The sequence below is a fragment of the Mesoplodon densirostris genome, chromosome 3 (genome assembly GCF_025265405.1).
Source record: "Mesoplodon densirostris isolate mMesDen1 chromosome 3, mMesDen1 primary haplotype, whole genome shotgun sequence".
Taxonomy (NCBI): Eukaryota; Metazoa; Chordata; class Mammalia; order Artiodactyla; family Ziphiidae; genus Mesoplodon; species Mesoplodon densirostris.
In genome coordinates, this window is record NC_082663.1 from 119,635,053 (window position 1) to 119,657,831 (window position 22,779).

Below are 22,779 nucleotides of genomic sequence, written 5' to 3' on the forward strand. Positions count from 1 at the left end.
GATTTTCATTTGGAAGCTGATGGTCTATGTCTAGCAACTGGAAAGTCATAGAGGTGCAGGCATACGATTATAGTGAGCAAGGGGAGAAAATTGAAGAGAAAATCGGTATCTAATCTGAAAAACAAAAAAGCACTTCCAGGCTTGTTCTAGGCTTTGCTCTGGGAGTGTTTCAGTGCTTTCTCTTTCTGTTGGAATAGAAGGAGGCCTTCAGGACAGGAGGTCTGGGCCTGGGCTACAGCCCGTCTCCTCCCCTCTCCTGAATGAATGAAGTCTTATTACTTTCTCCAGCAAAGGCTGCACTACTTGTTGAGAGGCTTATGGGGAAAGTTGCCAGAGAGCAATCCAGTTATCAGCCTCAGCCCCAGTCCTCTCAGGTTCAGTTCGCGGAGCAAACCCTCGAACCTAGTTGGGTCTAGACCCAGAAGACACAGAGGGGACCTGCCCACAAGCGAACCCTGCGTGCCACGCACTGAACCGGGTACGGTGGGGACACAGGCCCTGCCAGCCAGGTACTTGCACTGGCGGCGAGGGGATAACGTCTGGAGTCTCGGAGCACTGATCGAACTTGAGGGGAGTGCCTGTTGGAGTCTCAGGTATCCATCCCAACTCGGAGGCCTGAGCAGCCAGGCCAGAGACGGACCTCGAGTCTCCGAGTCGCCAAGAGCCCGGGAGCGCTCCAGTAGGCGCTTCCAGGCACAGCTGCAGGGAACTGAGCTCTTGCTGTGACACCGCCCACCGCCTCGCCCCGCCCCGTGCGGGTTGCCAAGGTGATCAGGTGACTCTGAGCTCGCGGCGCTCGGGCCGGTTGTGACGTCAGACGCGCCCAGGCTCCTCACTCGCTCCTTGGCAGGTGCGGCGCGACTTGTGCGGTCTCGTCTGATCCCAGCGGGTCCGGGCCGAACCAGTGCCTAGCAGGTTCGAAGAGAAGAGAGGTAAGGTGCGGCGGAGCCGGACCCGGCCAAGCTGGGACCAGGGAGGGGATGAGGCGCGGGCAGGGCCCTTCCGGGGTTTTGCGCACCCCCGAGCTCCCCAGAGGGCGCCGGAAGAACGAAGGGCCCCGGGGCGGGATGGGCCGGCTCCGGCCGAGGAGCGCGCACGGGCTGGGAGAGAGGCCGGGAGCTGGGGAGCGGTTGCAGCCGGCCCGATGCCCACCCCGGCTCCTCGCGGCTGCTCCTCCGGGTCCCGTCGCAGCGCCGCTGGCGGAGGCTGGGAAGATCCACCGCCGCCCGCCCGGCCTCTGGGCAGTGGACTAAGGGGCTCCGCGTTGCGAGGAGTCGGCTGAGAGCTGGGCTCGCCACACCCGGTCTCGGGAGACGTCTGCGGGAGGCTTCTGCATCTCTTCGCCTTGGGCTGCGATTTCTAGGGCGCTGCCGGGGATCCACTCCGTGCTCTGAGCCGGGCCTGCTGGGGCGGGAGAGCGCTCGGGAGCCCCCTGGGTGGGAACAGGGGCCGGGGGGTGTTCAGGAAAGGTGTTGCGGGGGGAAAGGAATCCTGAGTGTTGAGAACGGTGTCTAGGGATCTGAATAGACCTGTTGGAGGAAGTGAAATCTGAGCGGAGCCCTGAGGGGGGCGGCTAATCTCCGGCAGCTGTGGGCGTTGGACGAGTAGAGGGAGGGAAAGGGGACCTCTGGAGAAGGAGACCTTGAGCCTTGCGCTAGAGGTAAGGGAAAGACGATTCGGTGACTTACTGGACCGAGTGCTAGGGCGGTTTTGGGGGCGGAGGGGAAGTTTGGAGATTTAGGCTAGGGCCGGTTGGGAAGAACTCTTTGAGCGCTCAGCTGAGGGTTTGTGTACTGTGGGGAGCCATTGAAGCGTCTGCTGGGTTGGGGTAGGGGAACACTGGGATGGGGAGACACCGAGGAGGCTGTTGTGACAGCCTGGAAAAGAGGTGACAATGCCTAGAACTCTGGTCCGTTGGGATTCTGTGAACCCTGCTTCTGAAATCTTTGTAGCAGACAAGGATGTGGGAGCAGGCAGCCAGGTGCCAATTACCCCGGCCATTGTTAGCAGATGTTAAAAAAAATTGCTTCTTATGCGGGAAAGGAAGCACGCAGCTGCGGCTCATTTTCTCTTCTCATTTGGCCGGGTGAGTTAATGACTCTGAGGGCTTTGCTCCCCTTGATACGCACTGAGGTTGTATTGTCCACAGCATTTACCCTTTAGAAATTTCAGAGTGTTCTACAAACACCTCTTATCCCCAGGGTGAAACCCAACCCTGAGCGAGTGGTAGGAGATTTAATGGCAGGGAAGTTATTGAAGGATAATCAGTGCCCCAAACATGAATGGGGGCATTGGGGAAGCTGAAAGGAGTCCCCTGCTCTTTGTTAATTGTAGAACAGAGTTCCCCTTTCCTACCTGCTACCCTCAGTTTGTGGGCTTCTTAGGTAAGGCTGCTTAAGTGTTAATTGGCCATTTTGTCTTAAATTCTGGAGAACTAGGAAGAAGATATTTTGATTTTTGAAGAGGAATATTTGGTGATATATGGGGTTTTTTTCCCAGCTCTGAAACTTACTGATCCTGTGAACAAAAAACAAAACACAAAAAGCACAGTTGTCCTTTTTAGATTGAACCTTTCACAAACTTCTGTTTTCTGGGAGGAAGTGAAATAGCTGAAACTTCTCACCAATTTGTTTTGTATTTGTTTGACTCCATAAAAAAGAATTGGACTCCAGGAATCCTGTACAGTAAAAGGCAGTTGAGGGAATTGCTGAGAACTTGGCAAGGTGGCTGCAGCTGGTTTGTGCATTAAACGGAGAAACCAGCACAGCACTCAAGGGAGGACAAATCCTGAGTGCTGGCAGCTGGGGAGAGCGAGCTTCCTAGTCAGATCAGCAACATCATTCTCTGTAAAAGATGTCTTAAGACAGGTCATTTGAGCATTGAGCAATGTGTGTTTACCACATATTTCTACTTACCGAAGAGTGTCCCCACCCCCCACCCCCCACCCCCCCGCCATGTACCTATTCATTGGCTGGGCTTGTTATGATAGAGTTTTTTACAGGGCTCTCCAGGAGCCCCATAATATTAAGAATCTCTGGAAATTAGATTTCTGGGCCACATTTTTAAAAAACTGTTAACCATTTTCTAAATGGTCTTTGGAATTATTTGGAACGGCCAACTAATCATGCTTCCTTTGGAAACAGTCCGCTCCCCCTCCCCCAGACACTGTAACTATGTGCTGTCAGGGCGGTTAAGTAGGCCGAGAGTTTTGGGAAATTTTCTGCTTTCATTCACCCTGGCTGCCCCCACAAATGTTCCCATTGGTAGAGAATTTAAGACTTCAGTGTTAGGAAAGAAAGACAGTGTTGCCCTCAACACAAGCGATGATAAACACCAGGCCTGGCTGTTCTGTTGAAGAACAGAAATACCCTCCCTTAAGGGGAACTGGGCCCAGGTGAGAGCCAGGGCTAGGGTATGAGCCACAGACCCCCACGGAGTGTTCTAGGCCTGCACCTTTGTCACCCAAGGGCAGGCCCTTCTTTCTTGGCTGGAAACAGTTCTCAACCTTGAAATGGGGTAATGGGCAGTGCCCCCTTCACAGAGGTTCTTTTTTTTTTTTTTCTTTTAAAAAGATTTTATTAAAGGTCTTTATAGAGCAACATCCAGACTCCAGATCCAGTGGCCAAGGAGACCCTATTATGCTGTGGGTACTGGCTGGGGCACGGCAGGTGGCTCTGGCTTCCTACCCTTCTGCTCGGAGATGGGGGTGGTGGGCAGTATTTCATCTTTGGGTTCCACAATGCTCACGTGATCAGGCAGGGGCTTCTTAGGGCCAATCTTACCAGGTGGGTCCCAAGGCAGCATGATCTTTACCTTGATGCCCAATACACCCTGTCTGAGCAGCATGTGGCGCATGGTGGTATCAACATAGTAGTTAACAGGGTCCCCACTGTGGATCATTAGGCCATCCACAAACTTCATGGATTTAGCCCTCTGTCCTTGGAGTTTCCCAGGCACCACGACCTTGCAGCCTTCGGCCCCACTGTCCATGATGAACCGCAGCACACCATAGCAGGTCCTCCGCACAGCAAGTCCTCCTAGGGGTTTGTAATGCAGAGACTCTGCCTGGGCAATGGCGCACAGACCGCTTGTGGCCAGCTTTTCAGCATAAAGCTCTACACTGCCCTCAGGGAAGCCAAATCTGTTCTGAAGCACAGCAGTCAATTCCTGGATCCATCAGCCCTTCCTCACCGAGAACATTCTGTGTCCTGGTGGCCAAGATAATGATATCTGTCCTGGTTGGTGTAACTCGGACCTCAACTCCAGAGTACCCATCTTCAGCCAGCTCCCGAGTGAGAAACTCGTTCAGTTCAGCTTTGAATATGCCGTCAGTGACAAACTTCCTCTTCTTGGAAATCTGCACGGCCATCTTGCCACCGCGCTCCGCTGAAAGGAAAGGCTTCACAGAGGTTTTTGTTTGTTTGTTTGTTTTTCCATAAATTTATTTATTTATTTTTGGCTCTGTTGGGTCTTTGTTGCTGCGCATGGGCTTGCTCTAGTTGTGGAGAGCGGGGCGGGGAGGGGTTACTCTTCGTTGTGGTGCGTGGGCTTCTCATTGTGGTGGCTTCTCTTGTGGCGGAGCACGGGCTCTAGGCGCGCAGGCTCAGTAGTTGTGGCGCACAGGCTCAGTAGTTGTGGCGCACAGGCTCAGTAGTTGTGGCACCTGGTCTTAGTTGCTCCACGGCATGTGGGATTTTCCCCACCCAGGGCTCGAACCCGTGTCCCCTGCATTGGCAGGCGGATTCTTAACCACTGCACCACCAGGGAAGTCCTTCACAGAGGTTCTGAAGGAATATTAATGGGAGGCTTTTATGAAATTTGAGCTCCTCCAAAGCAGAATATTTTAATTTTTGGATGATTGGTATTTTTTTGAGATGCAGTGAAATAAAAAAAGAGGTGGACATTCTAAATTTTTTTTGTAAAAGCCTCATTCAGCACCCTAAGGCTTTTTTGTTTTTGTTTCCCGGTGTATTTGGGCTTGGTTACCAATAAGCCAATCATCAGATCTGGAGGCCTGAGGGTAAGTGCATGTTTGCATTTCATATGTAAATAAGTTCAGACTGTTTCACACTTTATCCAGCTGGTTTAGAGTGCCTGGAGTAAACCTTGCAGCTTCTTGGGCTTTCGACCCAACATCCTTTCAACCCTAAAGGAGTTATTTACTAAGCACTTCAGAGCCTGAAGTGGGCAATAATGCTCACTAAATTGAATGAGGAGTGAAATAGTCATCTTTTAAAATTCCATTCTCCTGAGTCACTCTGCCAGTCCTCCATCAGGTAGAGGTTCAAGTGCTTGCTGACGTGCGCAGGGAAGTACAGAACTACGACTTCCGTCTCTCGGACTTGTGACATTTGTTGTCTAGGCATAGTTCTCACAGGGAAGTTCTGACAGGAGAGGCTTCCTGTTTTCCTCAGGCTGAATTGAGTGCTGTGTTCTAGGCCTCCAAGCTCCTCACGCTTGACCAGCCCTACTAATTGGCTTGGCTGTAAAATGGGAGTCAGCATTAAAACACAGCAGTTTAAAAGCAAGGGGATTGGGCATGAGTTGCCCCTCCAGGCTCTGGCCAAAAAGGTTCACACCATTTTGGGCACTATATACAAAGGGCTCTTCAAAAGGCAGTGAGCTTAGAATGACTTCTTTTGTAGTTTTTAAGAGACATATGTGGAATATTAGTACTGATTTAGGCCTCAAAACCAGAGCTAGGAAACTGGATGGGCCCTCACTTCTAAAGCAAGGGAGGGAGTTCCTTGGTGGCGCGGTGGTTAAGAATCCGCCTGCCGATGCAGGGGACATGGGTTCGATTCCTGGACCGGGAAGATCCCACATGCTGCAGAACAGCTAAGCCCATGCACCACAACTACTGAGCCCGCGTGCCTAGTCCTGTGCTCTGCAACAAGAGAAGCCACCACAATGAGAAGCCTGCGCACCAAAACAAAGAGTAGCTCCCCAGTCTCTAACTAGAGAAAGCCTGCACGCAGCAATGAAGACCCAACGCAGCCAAAAAAAAAAAAAAAAAAAAAAAAAAAAAAAAAAAATTTAAAAGAAAAAGAAAAAAAGCAAGGGAGATAAATGGTTTGAATCCAGTGTCTGTGGGTAGCAAGTCTGGTATGGCTTTGCCAAAAACAAAGGATGGTTTATATTTTTCTGAATGTTTTGATTAAAGGCATACCTCGTTTCATTGTACTTTGATCTATTGGACCTTGCAGATACTGCGATTTTTACAGATAGAAGGTTTGTGGCAACCCTGTGTCTATCGGAGTCATTTTTCCAACAGCATTTTTTCACTTTGTTTCTCTGTGTCACATTTTGGTAATTCTCGCAATACTTCAAACCTCCACCAGCAAAAAAAGTTACAACTCGCTGAAGGCTTAGAAGTTTGTTAGCATTTTTCAGCGATAAAGTATTTTTAAAAAATATTTATTTAATTTATTTATTTGGTTGCGCCGGTTCTTAGCTACAGCGTGCATGTGGGATCTAGTTCCCTGACCAGGGATCCAACCCGTGCCCCCTGCGTTGGGAGCGCGGAGTCTTAACCACTGGACCACCAGGGAAGTCCCACAGCGCTGAAGTATTTTTAAATTACAGTGTGTACATTTTTTTTTAGACATAATTCTGTTGCACCCTCAGTAGACTGCAGTATAGTGAAAACATAACTTTCATCTGCACTGAGAAACCAAAAAATTTGTGTGACTCTCTTTATCGTGATATTCAGTTTATTGTGGTGATGCATGTGAATGATTTAAGGGAGTCTTGGTAATCATGGTGAGAGGAGGGTTTGATCTACCTGAATTTACTCATTGGAGAGTAATGCCTTATTCACAGATGCCTTTCATCAGTTCTCTGATTTGTGTTAAAGAGTCATTAGTTAGTCTCAAGAGAATTGGCCCAGAAAATAAATCACGACTGAAATCTATCTGGCCTCATGGCCAGTGTTCAAAGAAAGGTAGGGGTGGGGAACAATTGAATTACAAAGGTATTTGGGAAGAGGAAGACCTGAGAAGTGGTTCTAGACTTCTGCTCTCAGTACTTCACCCGTCAGCTTTCAGTATTGGGATCTCGGGCAGGATCATTTGGGGACAGTCTGTGTGAAGAGGGGGACTTCTGTAGGAACGTGCCTATCTCATGAGTCCTTGTTGTTAAGCCTATACTTACTGCTTTCCTGCTGCCCGCGAGCTTCCCAGAGACCCCAGACCCTGTGTCCCCCCTTCCCCCACCCCCAGCCTTTCTTCGACAACACCTCTCTAAAGGCTGGTGTGATTCATCAATCTCTGATCCAACTTCTGCGTCCTCTGGTTCTGCTGACTTTGCTGAACTAAATCTTGGTGATGTTCAGTGTGTGATGGTGGCAGAACTCCAGCGAGGGGTAGTTGCGTTCTAAGGGCTTGGAGGTGGATGCTTTATCTGTTTCTCACACTTAATTTGTGTTCCACCTGCATGATTTTTGTCTTATCTCTTTGCCATCAGTACTATTATTTAACATTTTTCTTTAAATTATGCCATTTTTTAAAACTCTAAAAGTTATTTGAAAGGGAAACTATGATTGGCTTAAATTGGAAACCACTATCACCTGCCACAAATAGCAAATATTAAAAAGCTTAACTATTAAAATTAAGTTGTCTGTCCACATTCCCCAAATTGTTCCACATACTCCAGTTGGAAAAATACTGCCTTCATCCAAAGATATGACTCACTCTGTTAATTTTTTCAGGTGGCAGTAAGCAGGTGGTAGGAATGGTTTGGGGGTAGGCAGGCCTTCAGAGAGGGCCCCTTGAATCCCATCTCCTGAAACTCTGCATGGCTATATGACACCAGGAAGACAGCAGAGTGAAAAATCTAGGAACTAAAAAGAAATACATGCAGTCAGTTGAAACCACTGGTGTTTTGATACGAGGTTTGCCAAAAGGAGGCCCAAGTGGTGGTGAGCCTGTATACTACATTAAATTCTAGGCCCTCCACCAGGGATGTGACTTTATTGACGCTGTGTTCTCTTGTTCTTTCTGTGCAGGTGCGCTCTTGGAAAACTCAGGTTTTTGTTCAGGGTGGATGCAGTTTGTTTTCTTGTTTCTGTTTTTAATTCATCAATACTCCACACTACTTTGGGCCCCTTGTCTTCCATATATACAGTTGCTCTTGGTGGATGTTACTAATGACAGAACTCTGAAGTTATCATCTAGCATGTGTTTTTTCTGACCTTTTTGTCCATAATGCGTATTCCTTTAAAAAAATTCTATGAAAATGAAAGGGGGGGGGAAAGGGAGTGAGCTGCCCTGGGATGTCTGGTCCTTAGGGTGCTCACATGGCAGGTGTGACTGGTACTTGCTGGTGTTCAGTGAAATTCACTCTTGTCCTTTAAAGCCGCCCTGCGGTGCTGACTGAGCTGCCACTCCCGCAGAGGGTCAGGAGAGCGTGCTTTAATGGTGGAGCAATGCCAGGGCTGGTCTGGTAGCTGGCAGGAACCAGGAGTGCTTAGTTAAATTGCCAGCACATGAAGCTGTAGGGGCCTTTTTCTAAGCCGCCAAGATTTCAATTTTCCCACAAAGCCTAGTCTAATGCTCTGGGAGGGGGCAGGCAGAGCCTGTCTTTCAGGGGCTGTGCTGGTGAGGGACCTGGCCTGGGAAGTGGCCTTGTCAGGCTTGTTGGGAGGGATAGACTGTCCCTTTATAGTGTGTCCTGTCAAGTTGGCAGGGGGCAGAGTTCCTCCCTTTTCTCTCTCTCCCTGCTCTAACCTATTCTTTAATCTCCCCAACTCACTTTCTCTGTTAACAGCTTTCTTCCCTTTTTCTTTCCCTTCTGTTCACTGCTGCTTTTGCTTCCTACCCTCCCTCTTGCTGGGCTCATTTTCCCTCCATTGTCACTTTGAGGGCTGGCTGTTTGAAGTTCCAGAGTTACAATGCTCTCCTGTACATCCCATGACTAGATGTAATTCAGAGGTCCCCAGCCTTTTTTTCTGAGCAGGAGCCAGCCTTCACTTCCCCATGGCTTTAAGATAGCCGCATCAGTGGGGTGCTGACCGGAGTTCCTGAGCTGAGGGGTGGGATGCAGCTCATGGTTGGAGTTCCCAAGGGGGGAGTGGGCAGTGGGGGGGTGGGCTTGCTGGCATTATGGGAGCTGTCAGACAAGGGGCCGAGTGAGGTCCACCTTTGGGGAGTCCTTCCAGAAACTGGAGGCAGAAGGCTGTCCTACATTCAGGTAGTCCTCTGGCTTCTGCAGAGGACCATCCATGACAAATAAAGGCTGGAGAAGGGGCCCTTGGTGAGGTTGGCCTGGAACCCATGGGACCATTCACAGCTGTGGATCCTGCCCTGGAGCTGGAACAAAACATGTTCTCAGTGGTAGCTGGATGGTTGTTGGAAGCATCTAGAAGTGTGGCTTTCCTGCTCAACGAGTTAAGAAATAGGTTATTTTCTCCTAAAAGCCATGGGGCAGACATTACCCAAAGATAACTTTCATTTTTTACTGTGTGTAGTCATCTCTCAGTAGTTCCAGGACCCCTTCATATCAAAATAACGTGGATGCTCAAGTCCCGTAGATAAAATGGCATAGTATTTGCATATAACCTACGCACATCCTCTGAATACTTTAAATCATCTCTAGATTACTTATTATTTTTTTAAATAAATTTATTTATTGTATTTATTTTTGGCTGTGTTGGGTCTTCGTTGCTTCGTGCAGACTTTCTCTAGTTGTGGAGAGCGGGGGCTACTCTTCGTTGTGGTGCATGGGCTTCTCATTGCTGTAGCTTCTCTTGTTGCGGAGCATGGGCTCTAGGCGCACGGACTTCAGTAGTTGTGGTGCATGGGCTTCAGTAGTTGTGGCACACGGGCTCAGTAGTTGTGGCTCACGAGCTCTAGAGCACAGGCTCAGTAGTTGTGGTGCACGTAGATTACTTATAATACCTAACACATTGTAAATGCTGTGTAAATGGTTGCCATTCAAGCTTTGCTTTTTGTAACTCTCTAGAATTTTTTTTCCAAATATTTTCGATTTGCTGTTGGTTGAATCCAAGGTTGTGGAACCCGCAGATACAGAGAGCCAACTGTGTAGAAAAGTGTGTATAACAAAAAAGTACAGTTTAATGAATAATTATATTCATTAATACAACTGTAATCTATTCAGGTCTAGAAATAGAACTTTATTTTTAAGCCCAAATTGGATAGTAGAATGCTCTGTGTTATAATTTGCTTTTTTCACTATGTTGGCACTTTTCCATTATCAGCACATGTAATTCTACCTCATTCTTCTTAAGGGTCAAATAGCAGTTACATGGTTTGGAAATTCCATGGTTTATTTAATCATCCCATATTGATGGGCCTTTGGGATGTTACATATCATATATGTATGTGTATGTATTTTATATATAATATATGTTATATAGTTATTATAAGCAAATGTTATAATAAATATTTGTGTTTGTGGTATAAAATTGTGTATATAATTGGTTTTTTGGTGTACTGGCACTAGTATATACCTGTAGGATAAATTCCTAAAGGTGGAATTACTGGTTCAAGGAATAAGGTGTTTTTTATTATTTGAGGTTTCACTTAAAAATGAGTCTTTACTGAAGAATTTATAAGAAAATAGAATGGACCCACTGTAAAACAGAAAGGGTGTTTCCTCCAAACATTAGGGAGGAATAGGATACGATGATACCTGGGCGGCTCAGGATAGGCTGTCTTAGTTGTTGGTAGATATTTTCAGATAGTGCTTTTTATTATTGTTTTGCATTTGCATTTCTCTTTTTAAAAAAATTTTATTGAAGTATAGTTGATTTACAATGTTGTGTTAATTTCTGCTGTATAGTAAAGTGACTCAGTCATACATATATATTCTATTTCATATTCTTTTCCATCATGGTTTGTTGCAGGATATTGAATGTAGTTCCCTGTGCTATACAGTAGGACCTTGTTGTTCATCCATGGCATACATAAAAGTTTGCCTCCGCTAATCCCAAACTCCCAATCCTTCCCTCCCCCTCCCCCTCCCCAACCACAAGTCTGTTTTCTATTTCTGTGAGTCTATGTTTCATAGATATGTTGATTTGTGTTGTATTTTAGATTCCACATATAAGTGATATCATATGGTATTTATCTTTCCCTTTCTTATTTACTTTGTTTAGGATGATAATCTCTAGGTCCATCCATGTTGCTGCAAATGGAATTACTTCATTCTTTTTGATGGTTAAGTAATTCAGGTAGTGATTTTTTTAAGGGCTGTTTAATAAATGTTATAGATCTTATCCCCGAGAGAGCAATAGACCAGGATCCAGGTTCCAGCCAGAGGTTCCCTACAGAAAGCTTTATGCAACAAAATTTTAGGAGATGATGTGTTTTCCTCTGTCGAGGGGAACTTCTCTGGATTCCCTCAAACTCTCCAAGGCTGGAACATACTAAAATTACATACCAAGTTTATTGTTGAAGGGAGATGAGATTGGCTATAGCCATATTTTCAAATAATGTTGAACTACTGTGGATTATTAGTGTGGGTATGACTTTTCAGACTTTACTATTCTTCATCTAATATATCAGGACAAATGGAGAATACTTACATCTTTGTGTTAGCTTAATGTTGGGGACAGTGGCTTAAAGCAATTACCTGAATGGCTTTAGCAAACCAAATAGTTTGTAGATTTTTTTAGTTTCGTGTGTAACTCAGTTATACAAGCAATATGTAGTTTTTATAGCCTTTGTGAGAAAGGAAAATAAGACAGTGAACCTCCTCATTACTCTAGGACAGGGCCTCCAGAGGTGGATGATCCACTATTATTTTTTGCCTCCTATGTGCATTTTGATGCCCTTGTTCAGTGAAGGGTCCCATTTCTGAGCTCTGTGTCAATGTGCATTCCACTGAGAGGCTATTCTAAAGCCACAAGCCAAAATGCTGATACAGAAGACCTGCTCTGGTTTATTCATTCGCTGATTATATGAGGACAGCTCTGGGCCTGGTTAACTCTCTGGCAAACAAAAGATCATGGATGAGGTAGGGGATGGCTAATAATATTTGGGAGGTTGACACCAGAATCAGTATTTAGACAATAATGAATTAAAACAGCAGGTTGTCTCCTTCCAGCCTGTCCCCCAAAGAAAAGCAACTTAGGAAATGGTAACGCAGCCAAATGTGTTAGAAATAGTGAGCAAGTCATGAAAACAAAGATCTTGTCCACGTTAGGATAACTGTCAACTATCAGAGGTCTCCTGGTGTTGCTCTGTTATTGGGAACATCACTACCACCTTTTAGAAGTGAATCCCAGGAATTCCCTGGCTGTCCAGTTGTTAAGACTCCATGCTTTCACTGTGGAGGGTGCAGGTTCAATCCCTGATCGGGGAACTAAGATCCTGCATGCCGTGTGGCCAAAAAAAATCAATAGAAGTGAATCCCTGCTCTTACTGTTCCCCAGGGCCCCACTGTAGAGCTGTACATGTCAGGAGTAGGTTCTTCCTAGGTGAAGGCCTGTAGTTGTGGAATGCCTGTTCTTGTGGCTTTGGGGTTCAGATTTGATGCCGTTGCTTCTTTTCTCGGCTCACTGAAGGCTCACGCTATGTGTGGACCCACCTCCCCTGTTGGCGGGGTCACACGGGCTGTACTTGTACCTGAGTTTCATTAAACTTGCATAACTCTTTGAGGTGACCGCCTTCTGAACCAGCCAAAGTGACTAGTCTGTATAGCCAAACCTCCCTCACCATACCCTTGAAATTTGGAGAACTTCCAGCGTTTTCCATCTGATGCAATAACAGACGAATGGAAAAGATAATTTAATTTTAATTTTATTAATTTATTTTAAAGGACTCCAATAGTTGGTGTGGAAGCTACAACCTTTTTTCAAATTACTTTTTTTTTTTTTTTTTTTTTTGCGGTATGCGGGCCCCTCGCTGTTGTGGCTTCTCCCGTTGCGGAGCGCAGGCTTAGCGGCCATAGCTCACGGGCCCAGCCTCTCCGCGGCATGTGGGACCTTCTCAGACGGGGGCACAAAGCCGTGCCCCCTGCATCGGCAGGCGGACTCTCAACCACTGCGCCACCAGGGAAGCACTCTAATTACTTCTTAAAATAAATTTATTTATTTATGGCTGTGTTGGGTCTTCATTGCAGCGTGTGGGCTTTCTGTAGTTGTGGTGAGTAGGGGCTACTCTTTGTTGCGGTGTGCAGGCTTCTCATTGTGGTGGCTTCTCTTGTTGCGGAGCACGGGCTCTAGGCATGTGGGCTCAGTAGTTGTGGCTCATGGGCTCTAGAGCACAGGCTCAGTAGTTGTGGCGCACGGGCTTTGTTGCTCCGTGGCATGTGGGATCTTCCCAGACCAAGGATCGAACCTGTGTCTCCTGCATTGGCAGGTGGATTCTTATCCACTGTGCCACCAGGGAAGTCCCAATAATTTTCTTTTTATTATCAGTGATACTGAAGGGGAAGAGGAAGGCAGCTAGAGTTCTTTCTCTCATATCCTCAGTACTGGGCTTGTCATGTAGTAAGTACTTAATAATGTTGAATAAACAAATGATTAGGTTTGCCAATAGTATCTGACAAGCAAGCGAATAAAATTACATGACTCCTATTATAAGAGATAAAGGATAACTATAGAAAAAGAAGCTGCAGTGATCCTGAAAGTCTACTCTTCGTAAGGCTGTTTGTGAGCGCTCTCTCTGACCGGAGTGTGAAGGCTGAGTAATCCGCACTTCCCTTTCTGCCTAACTCTCAGTGTGATCATTGCTTCCCGTCAGAAGCCTTCTCTGACTTCCCTGACCTACTGTCTCTACTTTTTATAGAAGGAACAAATGACTGTGTGAATGGAATAAACGAACACATCAGTGCCAAAGTTTAACAAAAACTGTAGACCTGAGATGATAGAGCAGCACAAAACCAGTAATTCTAAAGCTTTTTTTAGCCCAACAAACCATATCCAAAATTATGGGTATGAGAATCAAGAAAAACTGAGGGACCTAGAATATAAAATAATCTATTTACGAAGATCCTATTAAAAGGCCAGCTAACTAGGGAGTTCAGAAAAGACACAGAGGAGGTCTTTAGAGTAAAATCAGCCCTTTTTAAAAAAAACTTTACAATTTTATGAATTCCCAAGAAGGATATGTAAAGATGGAGGGATAAGCATGACTTCTGGCTTTGAAGATAAGAATAGTTCCAAGGTAGGGGAAGTCTGCATGTAACCAAGAGAATTTTTTTTTTTAACCCCATGTTTGGTACTTAGCCAAGTGACTTCTCAGTTTGAAGCAGAGAAAAAACATTTAAAGAACTTAAGAAGCTGAAGTGCCTTGTGAAAAAAAGAATCATGGGACTTCCCTGGCAGTCCAGTGGTTAAGACTCTGCACGTCCACTGCAGGGGGCACGGGTTCGATCCCTGCTCGGGGAACTAAGATCCCACATGCTGCATGGCGTGCCTCCCCCAACCCCCACCAAAAAAAGAATCACAGTTACAAAAATCTCTGTAAAAAGCAGTGAAGAGCAGATATAAAATAGTTTATCCACAAGGGAAAATTAATAATAGGAAGGGAAATTGGGGCACTAGAAGGGGACAGGAGGTCTACAGAAGCATTCTAGGCATTAAAAAAAAAAAAAGAGGTGGGTAACATGAAAATACCAAAAAGCACTAAGAAAACTTAATTTTTTTCTGACTATATAGGTTCCTTATTGAAATTTTCTAACATACAGAATAAATAACAATTGCCAGTAATTCCAGCACCCAGGGAAAACCGCTATAAATGGTTTTTTCCTTCTAGCCAAATTTTGTCTGTCTACTGTTACTGTACACTTAAAGCATGAAAATCTTTTTTTTTCTTTTTTTCCCATTTTAATCAAGGCTCCTCAGGACTGTCCCCTCAGCCCTTCCCAGGCTTGTCTGCCAAAGCATGAAAATCTTAATGTACAACTCCAAAACTGTTCCATGTAATCATGACTCAGCTCAAGATGTGGAACATCTCCATCATCCCAGAAGTCTCCTCCTGTGCCTCTTCCAGTCAATATCCGTAGATTCGTTTTGGCTGTTCTTGAACCTCATATAAATGGAATCTTACAGTGTGAAGTCTGTTGAGTCTGGCTTCTTTTGTTCATCATTGTCTGTGGGACTCATCCACGTTGCTGTATGTAGTAATTGTTCTTTCCTTATCGCTGGGCAGTGTCTATTGTATAACTATACCGTAATCTTTCTGTTCTGCTGTTGATGAACATTTGGATAGTTTCCTGTTTGGAGCTATAATAAATCAAGCTGCTTTGACCATTCCTTTTTTTTTTTTTTTTTTTTTTTTTTGGCCATGCTGCGCTGCATGAGGGAATGTGGGATCTTAGTTCCCTGACCAGATATCGAACCCGCACCCTCTGCACTAGAAGCACAGAGTCTTAACCTCTGGACCACCAGGGAAGTCACTGACTATTCTTACATACGTCTTTGGTGGACTTACACACTCATTTTACTTCAGTATATATCTAAGAGTAGAGTTGCTGGGTCGTAAGATAAATATTTCCAGAGTCATGAATATATTATAAACTTTGTTCTAAAAGTGTGATTGTGTCCAGGGTACAGTGTGAATTATTCTTGGCTTATAAGGATGGAGATCAAGGTTCATTTTTTTATTTTCTCCCATTAGTATAGCCAGCACTATTTATTGGAAAGATTAATTTTTACCTTCTCAGTTGCAGTGGTGCCTTTCTATTAAATTAGGTGACTACTGTGTGTGTCTCTTGTAGAATTCTTCATTCTGTAACACTGATCCATTTATTAGTATTTATTTTAAAGAAAATGGGATCATGCTTTTACATTTTTCTACACTTACTGTTATATCATGCATCAAATTAAGAATAATTGCAAAGGAACTATTATATAGATGCACCGTAATTTATTCTTTTCTTTTTTTTTGGACGTTTGGGTTGTTTTTTCTTTTTTTCTGTTTTGTTCTTTATGTTGCAGGCTTTCCTCAAATGTCTTGATAATCCTTGTCCATTCATTTATTTATGAGGCAATAAAAAGCTGATTAGAAGTTCTGCGTGCATGGGCTTTTCTGTGGAGTGACTGGGTGAGTCATTGGAGTGTCCTCGAGTATTATCAATAATTTTTCCCCCTTGGGGCTGCTCAGTTTTTCCAGAGGAACATTCTCCACCCTACTGCCTGCAGGGTCAGTGCCACGCTACCAGGTGTCTTGTCATTTAAAAAATAACTTTGAAAACTGTTATTCTTTCCTTCATCTCTGGTTTGATGAGGTCTTTTATTGTGATCTTACCTCCATGGGCCACTTTCCGAAAGAATAGTTTCTGCTCTTCTCATTGTATGGTTGAATGACTGAAAATCCTATGACTCTGAGCGTGTCTTGAGTGGGATCATCAGATAAGAGTGTTCAGTGCAGCCTTTTAAAAAAAAATTTTGTTTTATATTGGAGTATAGTTGATTTACAATGTTGTGTCAGTTTCAGGTGTACAGCAGAGTTATTCAGTTGTACATATACATGTATCTATTTTTTTTCAGATTCTTTTCCCATTTAGGTTATTACAGAATATTGAGTAGAGATCCCTGTGATGTACAGTAGGCCCTTGCTGGTTGTCTGTTTTAAATATAGAATGTATACACGTCAATCCCAAACTCCCAACTTATCTCCCCGCCCCCACGTTTCCCCTTTGGTAACCATAAGTTCTCTAAGTCTGTTTCTGTTTTGTAAATAAATTCGTTTGTATTATTTTTTTTAGATTCCACACATAAGCAGTATCATTTGATATTTGTCTTTCTCTGTCTGACTTACTTCACTTAGTATGATAGTCTCCATGTCCATGTTGCTGCAAATGGCATTATTTCATTCTTTTTTATGGCTGAGTAATATGCCATTGTGTATATGTACCACATCTTTATTCATCTGTTGATGGACATTTAGGTTGCTTCCATGTCTTGGCTATTGTAAACGGTGCTGCAGTGAACACTGGGGTGCATGTATCCTTTCAAACCATGGTTTTCTCTGGATATATGCCCAGGAGTGGGATTGCTGGATCATACAGTAGCTCTATTTTTAGTTTAAGGAACCTCCATACTGTTCTCCATAGTGGTTGTACCAATTTACATTCCCACCAACAGTGTAGGAGGGTTCCCTTTTTTCTCCACACCCTCTCCAGCATCTGTTGTTCATAGACTTTTTGATGATGGCCATTCTTTTTTTTTTAATTTATTTTATTTATTTATGGCTGGTTGGGTCTTCATTGCTGTGCACAGGCTTTCTCTAGTTGTGGTGAATGGGGGCCACTCTTCACTGCAGTGCATGGGCTTCTCATTGCGGTGGCCTCTCCTGCTGTGGAGCACAGGCTCCAGGCACACGGGCTTCAGCAGCTGTGGCACACAGGCTCAGTAGTTGTGGAGCATGGGCTTAGCTGCTCTGCGGCATGTGGAATCTTCCCGGACCAGGGCTCGAACCCATGTCCTCTGCATTGGCAGGCAGATTCTTTTTTTTTTTTTTTTTTTTTTGGCGGTACGCGGGCCTCTCACTGTTGCGGCCTCTCCCGTTGCGGAGCACAGGCTCCGGACACGCCGGCTCAGCGACCATGGCTCACGGGCCCAGCCGCTCCGCGGCATGTGGGATCCTCCCAGACCGGGGCACGAACCCGTGTCCCCTGCATCGGCAGGCGGACTCTCAACCACTGCGCCACCAGGGAAGCCCATGACAGGCAGATTCTTAACCACTGCGCCACCAGGGAAGTCTGATGATGGCCATTCTGACTGGGGTGAGATGATATCTCATTATAGTTTTGATTTGCATTTCTCTAACAATTAGCAATGTTGAGCATCTTTTCATGTGCCTGTTGGCCATCTGTATGTCTTCTTTGGAGAAATGTCTATTTAGGTCTTCTGCCCATTTTTGGATTGGGTTGGGTTTTTTTGTTTTTGTTTTTTGTTTTTTTATATTGAGCTGCATGAGCTGTTTGTATATTTTGGAGATTAATCCCTTGTTGATCACATCGTTTGCAAATATTTTCTCCCATTCTGTGGGTTGTCTTTTCACTTTGTTTATGGTTTCCTTTGCTGTGCAAAAGCTTTTGAGTTTAGTTAGGTCCCATTTGTTTATTTTTGTTTTTATTTCCATTACTCTAGGAGACAGATCGAAAAAGATATTGCTGTGTTTTATGTCATAGAGCATTCTGCCTGTTTTCCTCTAAGGGTTTTACAGTATCTGGTCTTACATTTAGGTCTTTAATCCATTTTGAGTTTATTTTTGTGCATGATGTTAAAAAATATTCTATTTCATTCTTTTACATGTTAGCTGCCCAGTCTTCCCAGCACCATTTTTGAAGAGACTGTCTTTTCTGTATAGTCTTGCCTCCTTTCTCGTAGATTAATTGACCATAGGTACTTGGATTTATTTCTGGGCTTTCTATCCTGTTCCATTGATCTATATTTCTGTTTTTGTGCCAGTACCATACTGTTTTGATGACTAGCTTTGTGGTATAGCCTGAAGTCCGGGAACCTGATTCCTCCAGCTCCAGTTTTGTTTCTCAAGATTGCTTTGGCTGTTCAGGGTGTTTCGTGTCTCCATACAAATTAAAAAAAATTTTAGCCATGCATATGGTTCATGAGAAAAAAAATTTTTTTTGGTTCTAGTTCTGTGAAAAATGCCATTGGTAATTTGATAGGGATTGCATTGAATCTGTAGATTGCCTTGGGTAGTATAGTCATTTTGACAATATTGAGTCTTCCAATTCAAGAACATGGTATATCTCTCTATCTGTTTGTGTCATCTTCAGTTTCTTTCATCAGCGTCTTATAGTTTTCAGACTACAGGTCTTTTGTCTCCCTAGGTAGGTTTATTCCTAGGTATTTCATTCTTTTTGATGTGATGGCAGATGGGATTGTTTCTTTCTCTTTTGTTGTTAGTGTATAACAATGCAACAGATTTCTGTGTATTAATTTTGTATCCTGCAGCTTTACCAAATTCATTGATTAGCTCTAGTAGTTTTCTAGTGGCATCTTTAGGATTATCTATGTATAGTATCATGTCATCTGCAAACAGTGACAGCTTTACTTTTTCTTTTCCTATTTGTATTCCTTTTATTTGTTTTTCTTCTCTAATTGCCATGGCTAGGACTTCCAAAACTATGTTGAATAAAAATGGCAAGAGTGGATATCCATGTCTTGTTCCTGATCTCAGAGAAAATGCTTTCAGCTTTTCACCATTGAGTATGATGTTAGCTGTGGGCTTGTCATATATGGCCTTTATTATGGTGAGGTATGTTTCCTCTGTGCCCACTTTCTGGAGAGTTTTTATCATAAATGGGTGTTGAATTTTGTTGAAAGCTTTTTTTTTTTTTTTTTTGCAGTATGCGGGCCTCTCACTGTTGTGGCCTCTCCCATCGTGGAGCACAGGCTCCAGACGCGCAGGCTCAGTGGCCATGGCTCATGGGCCCAGCTGCTCCGCGGCACGTGGGATCTTCCCGGACCGGGGCACGAACCCGTGTCCCCTGCATTGGCAGGCGGACTCTCAACCACTGCGCCACCAGGGAAACCCTGTCGAGAGCTTTTTATGCATCTATTGAGATGATCATATGGTTTTTATTCTTCAATTTGTTAATGTGGTGTATCACACTGATTGATTTGCAGATACTGAAAAATCCTTGCATTCCTGGGATGAATCCCACTTGATTATGGTATATGATCCTTTTAATGTATTGTTGGATTTAGTTTGCTAGTATTTTGTCGAGTCTTTTTGCGTGTATGTTCATCAGTGATATTGGTCTGTAATTTTTTTTTTTGTGGTATCTTTGTCTGGTTTTGGTATCAGGGTGATGGTGGCCTCACAGAATGAGTTAGGGAGTGTTCCTTTCTTTGCAGGTTTTTGGAATAGTTTCACAAGGATAGATGTAAACTTTTCTCTAAATGTTTGATAGAATTGACCTGTGAAACCATCTGGTCCTGGACTTTTGTTTGTTGGGAGTTTTTAAATCACAGTTTCAATTTCAGTACTTGTGATTGGTCTGTTCATATTTTCTATTTCTTACTGGTTCAGTCCTGGAAGGTTGTACCTTTCTAAGAATTTGTCCATTTCTTCTAGGTTGTCCATTTTTTTGGCATATAGCTGTTTGTAGTAGTCTGTTATGATCCTTTGTATTTTTGTGGTGTCAGTTGTAACATCTCCTTTTTCATTTCTAATTTTATTGATTTGAGCCTTCTCCCTTTTTTTCCTGATGAAGCTGGCTAAAGATTTATCGATTTTGTTTATCTTTTCAGAGAACCAGCTTTTAATTTCATTAATCTTTTCTATTGTTTTCTTTGTCTCTATTTCATTTATTTCTGCTCTGATCTTTATTACTTACCTTCTACTAACTTTGGGGGTTTTTTTGTTTTGTTTTGTTTTTAACTTTGGGTTTTGTTTGTTCTTTCTCTAGTTGCTTTAGGTGTAAGGTTAGGTTGTTTGAGATTTTTCTTGTTTCCTGAGGTAAGATTGTATTGCTATAAACTTCCCTCTTAGAACTGCTTTTGTTGTGTCCCATAGGTTTCGGGTCATTGTGGTTTCATTGTCATTTGTCTGTAGGTATTTTTTGATTTCCTCTTTGATTTCTTTGGTGATGCATTGGTTGTTTAGTAATATATTGTTTAGCTTCCACTTTTGTGTTTTTTACAGATTTTTTTTTCCAGTAATTGATTTCTAATCTCAGTGTTGTGGTTGGAAAAGATGTTTCACATGATTTCAGTTTTCTTACATTTACCGAAGCTTGCTTTGTGGCCCAGCGTGTGATCAATCCTGGAGTATGTTCCATGTGCACTTGAAAAGAATGTGTATTTTGCTGTTTTTGGATGGAATGCTCTATAAATATAAATTAAGTCCATGTAGTCTAATGTGTCATTTAAAGCCTGTGTTTCTTTATTGATTTTCTGTCTGGATGATCTGTCCATTGATCAAAGTGGGGTGTTAAAGTCCTTCACTATTATTGTGTTACTGTCGATTCCTCCTTTTATGGCTGTTAGTATTTGCCTTATATATTGAGGTGCTCCTATGTTGGGTGCATATATATTTACAATTATTATATCTTCTTCTTGGATTGATCCCTTAATCATTATGTAGTGTCCTCTTTGTCTCTTGTAACAGTCTTTATTTTAAAGTCTACTTTGTCTGATATGAGTATTGCCACTCCAGCTTTCTTTTGATTTCTATTTGCATGGAATACCTTTCTCCATCCCCTCACTTTCAGTCTGTATGTGTCCCTAGATTTGAATTGGGTCTCTTGTAGACAGCATATTTACAGGTCTTGTTTTTGTATCCATTCAGCCACTCTGTATCTTTTGGTTGGAGCATTTAATCCATTTACGTTTAAGGTAATTATCAGTATGTATGTTTCTATTGCCGTTTTGTTAATTATTTTGGATTTGTTTTTGTAGGTCTTTTTTCTCCCCTTCCTCTTTCGTTCTCTTCTCTTGTGATTTGATGACTAACTTTAGTGTTGTGTTTGGATTGCTTTTTCTTTTTTGTGCGTTTTTTATCTATTGTAGATTTTTAGTTTGCAGTTCCCATGAAGTTTTTTTGTTTTTTTCCCCCTGCTGTGGAATCTTACTTTATTATTATTTTTTAATGTTTTTACATCTTTATTGGAGTATAACTGCTTTACAGTGGTGTGTTAGTTTCTGCTTTATAACAAAGTGAATCAGTTATACATATACATATATCCCCATATCTCTTCCCTCTTGCGTCTCCCTCCCTCCCGCCCTCCCTATCCCACCCCTCTAGGGGTCACAAAGCACCGAGCTGATCTCCCTATGCTATGTGGCTGCTTCCCACTAGCTATATAAACATGACTGTCTTAAGTTGCTGGTCCTTTCATTTCAAATTCATTTCTAATATCCTACATTTGTGCTCTCCTCTTCTCATGATTGCTGGTTTTCATATCATATTTGTGTGTGGATGATTTCCTACCTTTACTGTATATTTGCCTTTACTGGTGAGCTTTTCCATTTATAATTTTCTTATTTCTAGTTGTGGCCTTTTCTTTTCCACGTAGAGAAGTTCCTTTAGCAGCATTTGTTGCAAAGCTGGTCTGGTGGTGCTGAATTCTCTTAGCTTTTGCTTGTCTGTAAAGCTTTTGATTTCTCTGTCAAATCTGAATGAGAGCCTTGCTGGGTAGAGTATTCTTGGTTGTAGGTTCTTCCCTTTCATCACTTTAAATACATCATGCCACTCCCCTCTGGCCTGGCAGTTTCTGCTGAAAAATCAGCTGATTACTTTATGGGAATTCCCATGTATGTTTTTTTGTTTTTGTTTTTCCACCAAGCAGCTTGTGGGATGTTAGTTTCCCAACAGGGATTGAACTCAGGGCTTTCACCCAGTAGAGAAAGTGCCAAGTCCTAACCACTGGACTGCCAGGGAACTCCCCCCTGTATGTTTTTTTTCTTTTTTTTTTAATTTTTAATTTTATTTATTTATTTTTGGCTGCGTTGAGTCTTCGTTGCTGCGTGCGGGTTTTCTCTAGTTGCAGCGAGTGGGGGTTACTCTTCGTTGCGGTGCACGGGCTTCTCATTGCAGTGGCTTCTCTTTGTTGTGGAGCACGGGCTCTGGGCACATGGGCTTCAGTAGTTGTGGCTTGCGGGCTCTAGAGAGCAGGCTCAGTAGTTGTGGCGCACGGGCTTAGTTGCTCCGCGGCATGTGGGATCTTCCCGGACCAGGGCTCGAACACGTGTCCCCTGCATTGGAAGGCGGATTCTTAACCACTGTGCCACCAGGGAAGTCCTACCACCCTTGTATGTTATTTGTTGCTTTTCCCTTGTTGCTTTTTTTTTTTTTTTTTCTGTGGCATGCGAACCTCTCGCTGCTGTGGCCTCTCCCA

General features: G+C 43.7%; 1 protein-coding gene and 1 pseudogene across 1 annotated transcript in view; one reads left to right on the top strand and one right to left on the bottom strand.

Annotated features, from left to right (window-relative positions):
• The first annotated feature begins 780 nt into the window (after positions 1 to 780).
• CYSTM1 (cysteine rich transmembrane module containing 1) overlaps positions 781 to 22,779 on the top strand; it is a 55,645-nt gene continuing 33,646 nt past the window's right edge. Inside the window, exon 1 of the mRNA XM_060092010.1 lies at positions 781 to 932. The gene's annotated coding sequence lies outside the window, so the exon portion shown is untranslated. The remainder of the gene's footprint in view (positions 933 to 22,779) is intronic.
• Positions 3,562 to 4,369, bottom strand: LOC132485469 (small ribosomal subunit protein uS3-like; annotated as a pseudogene).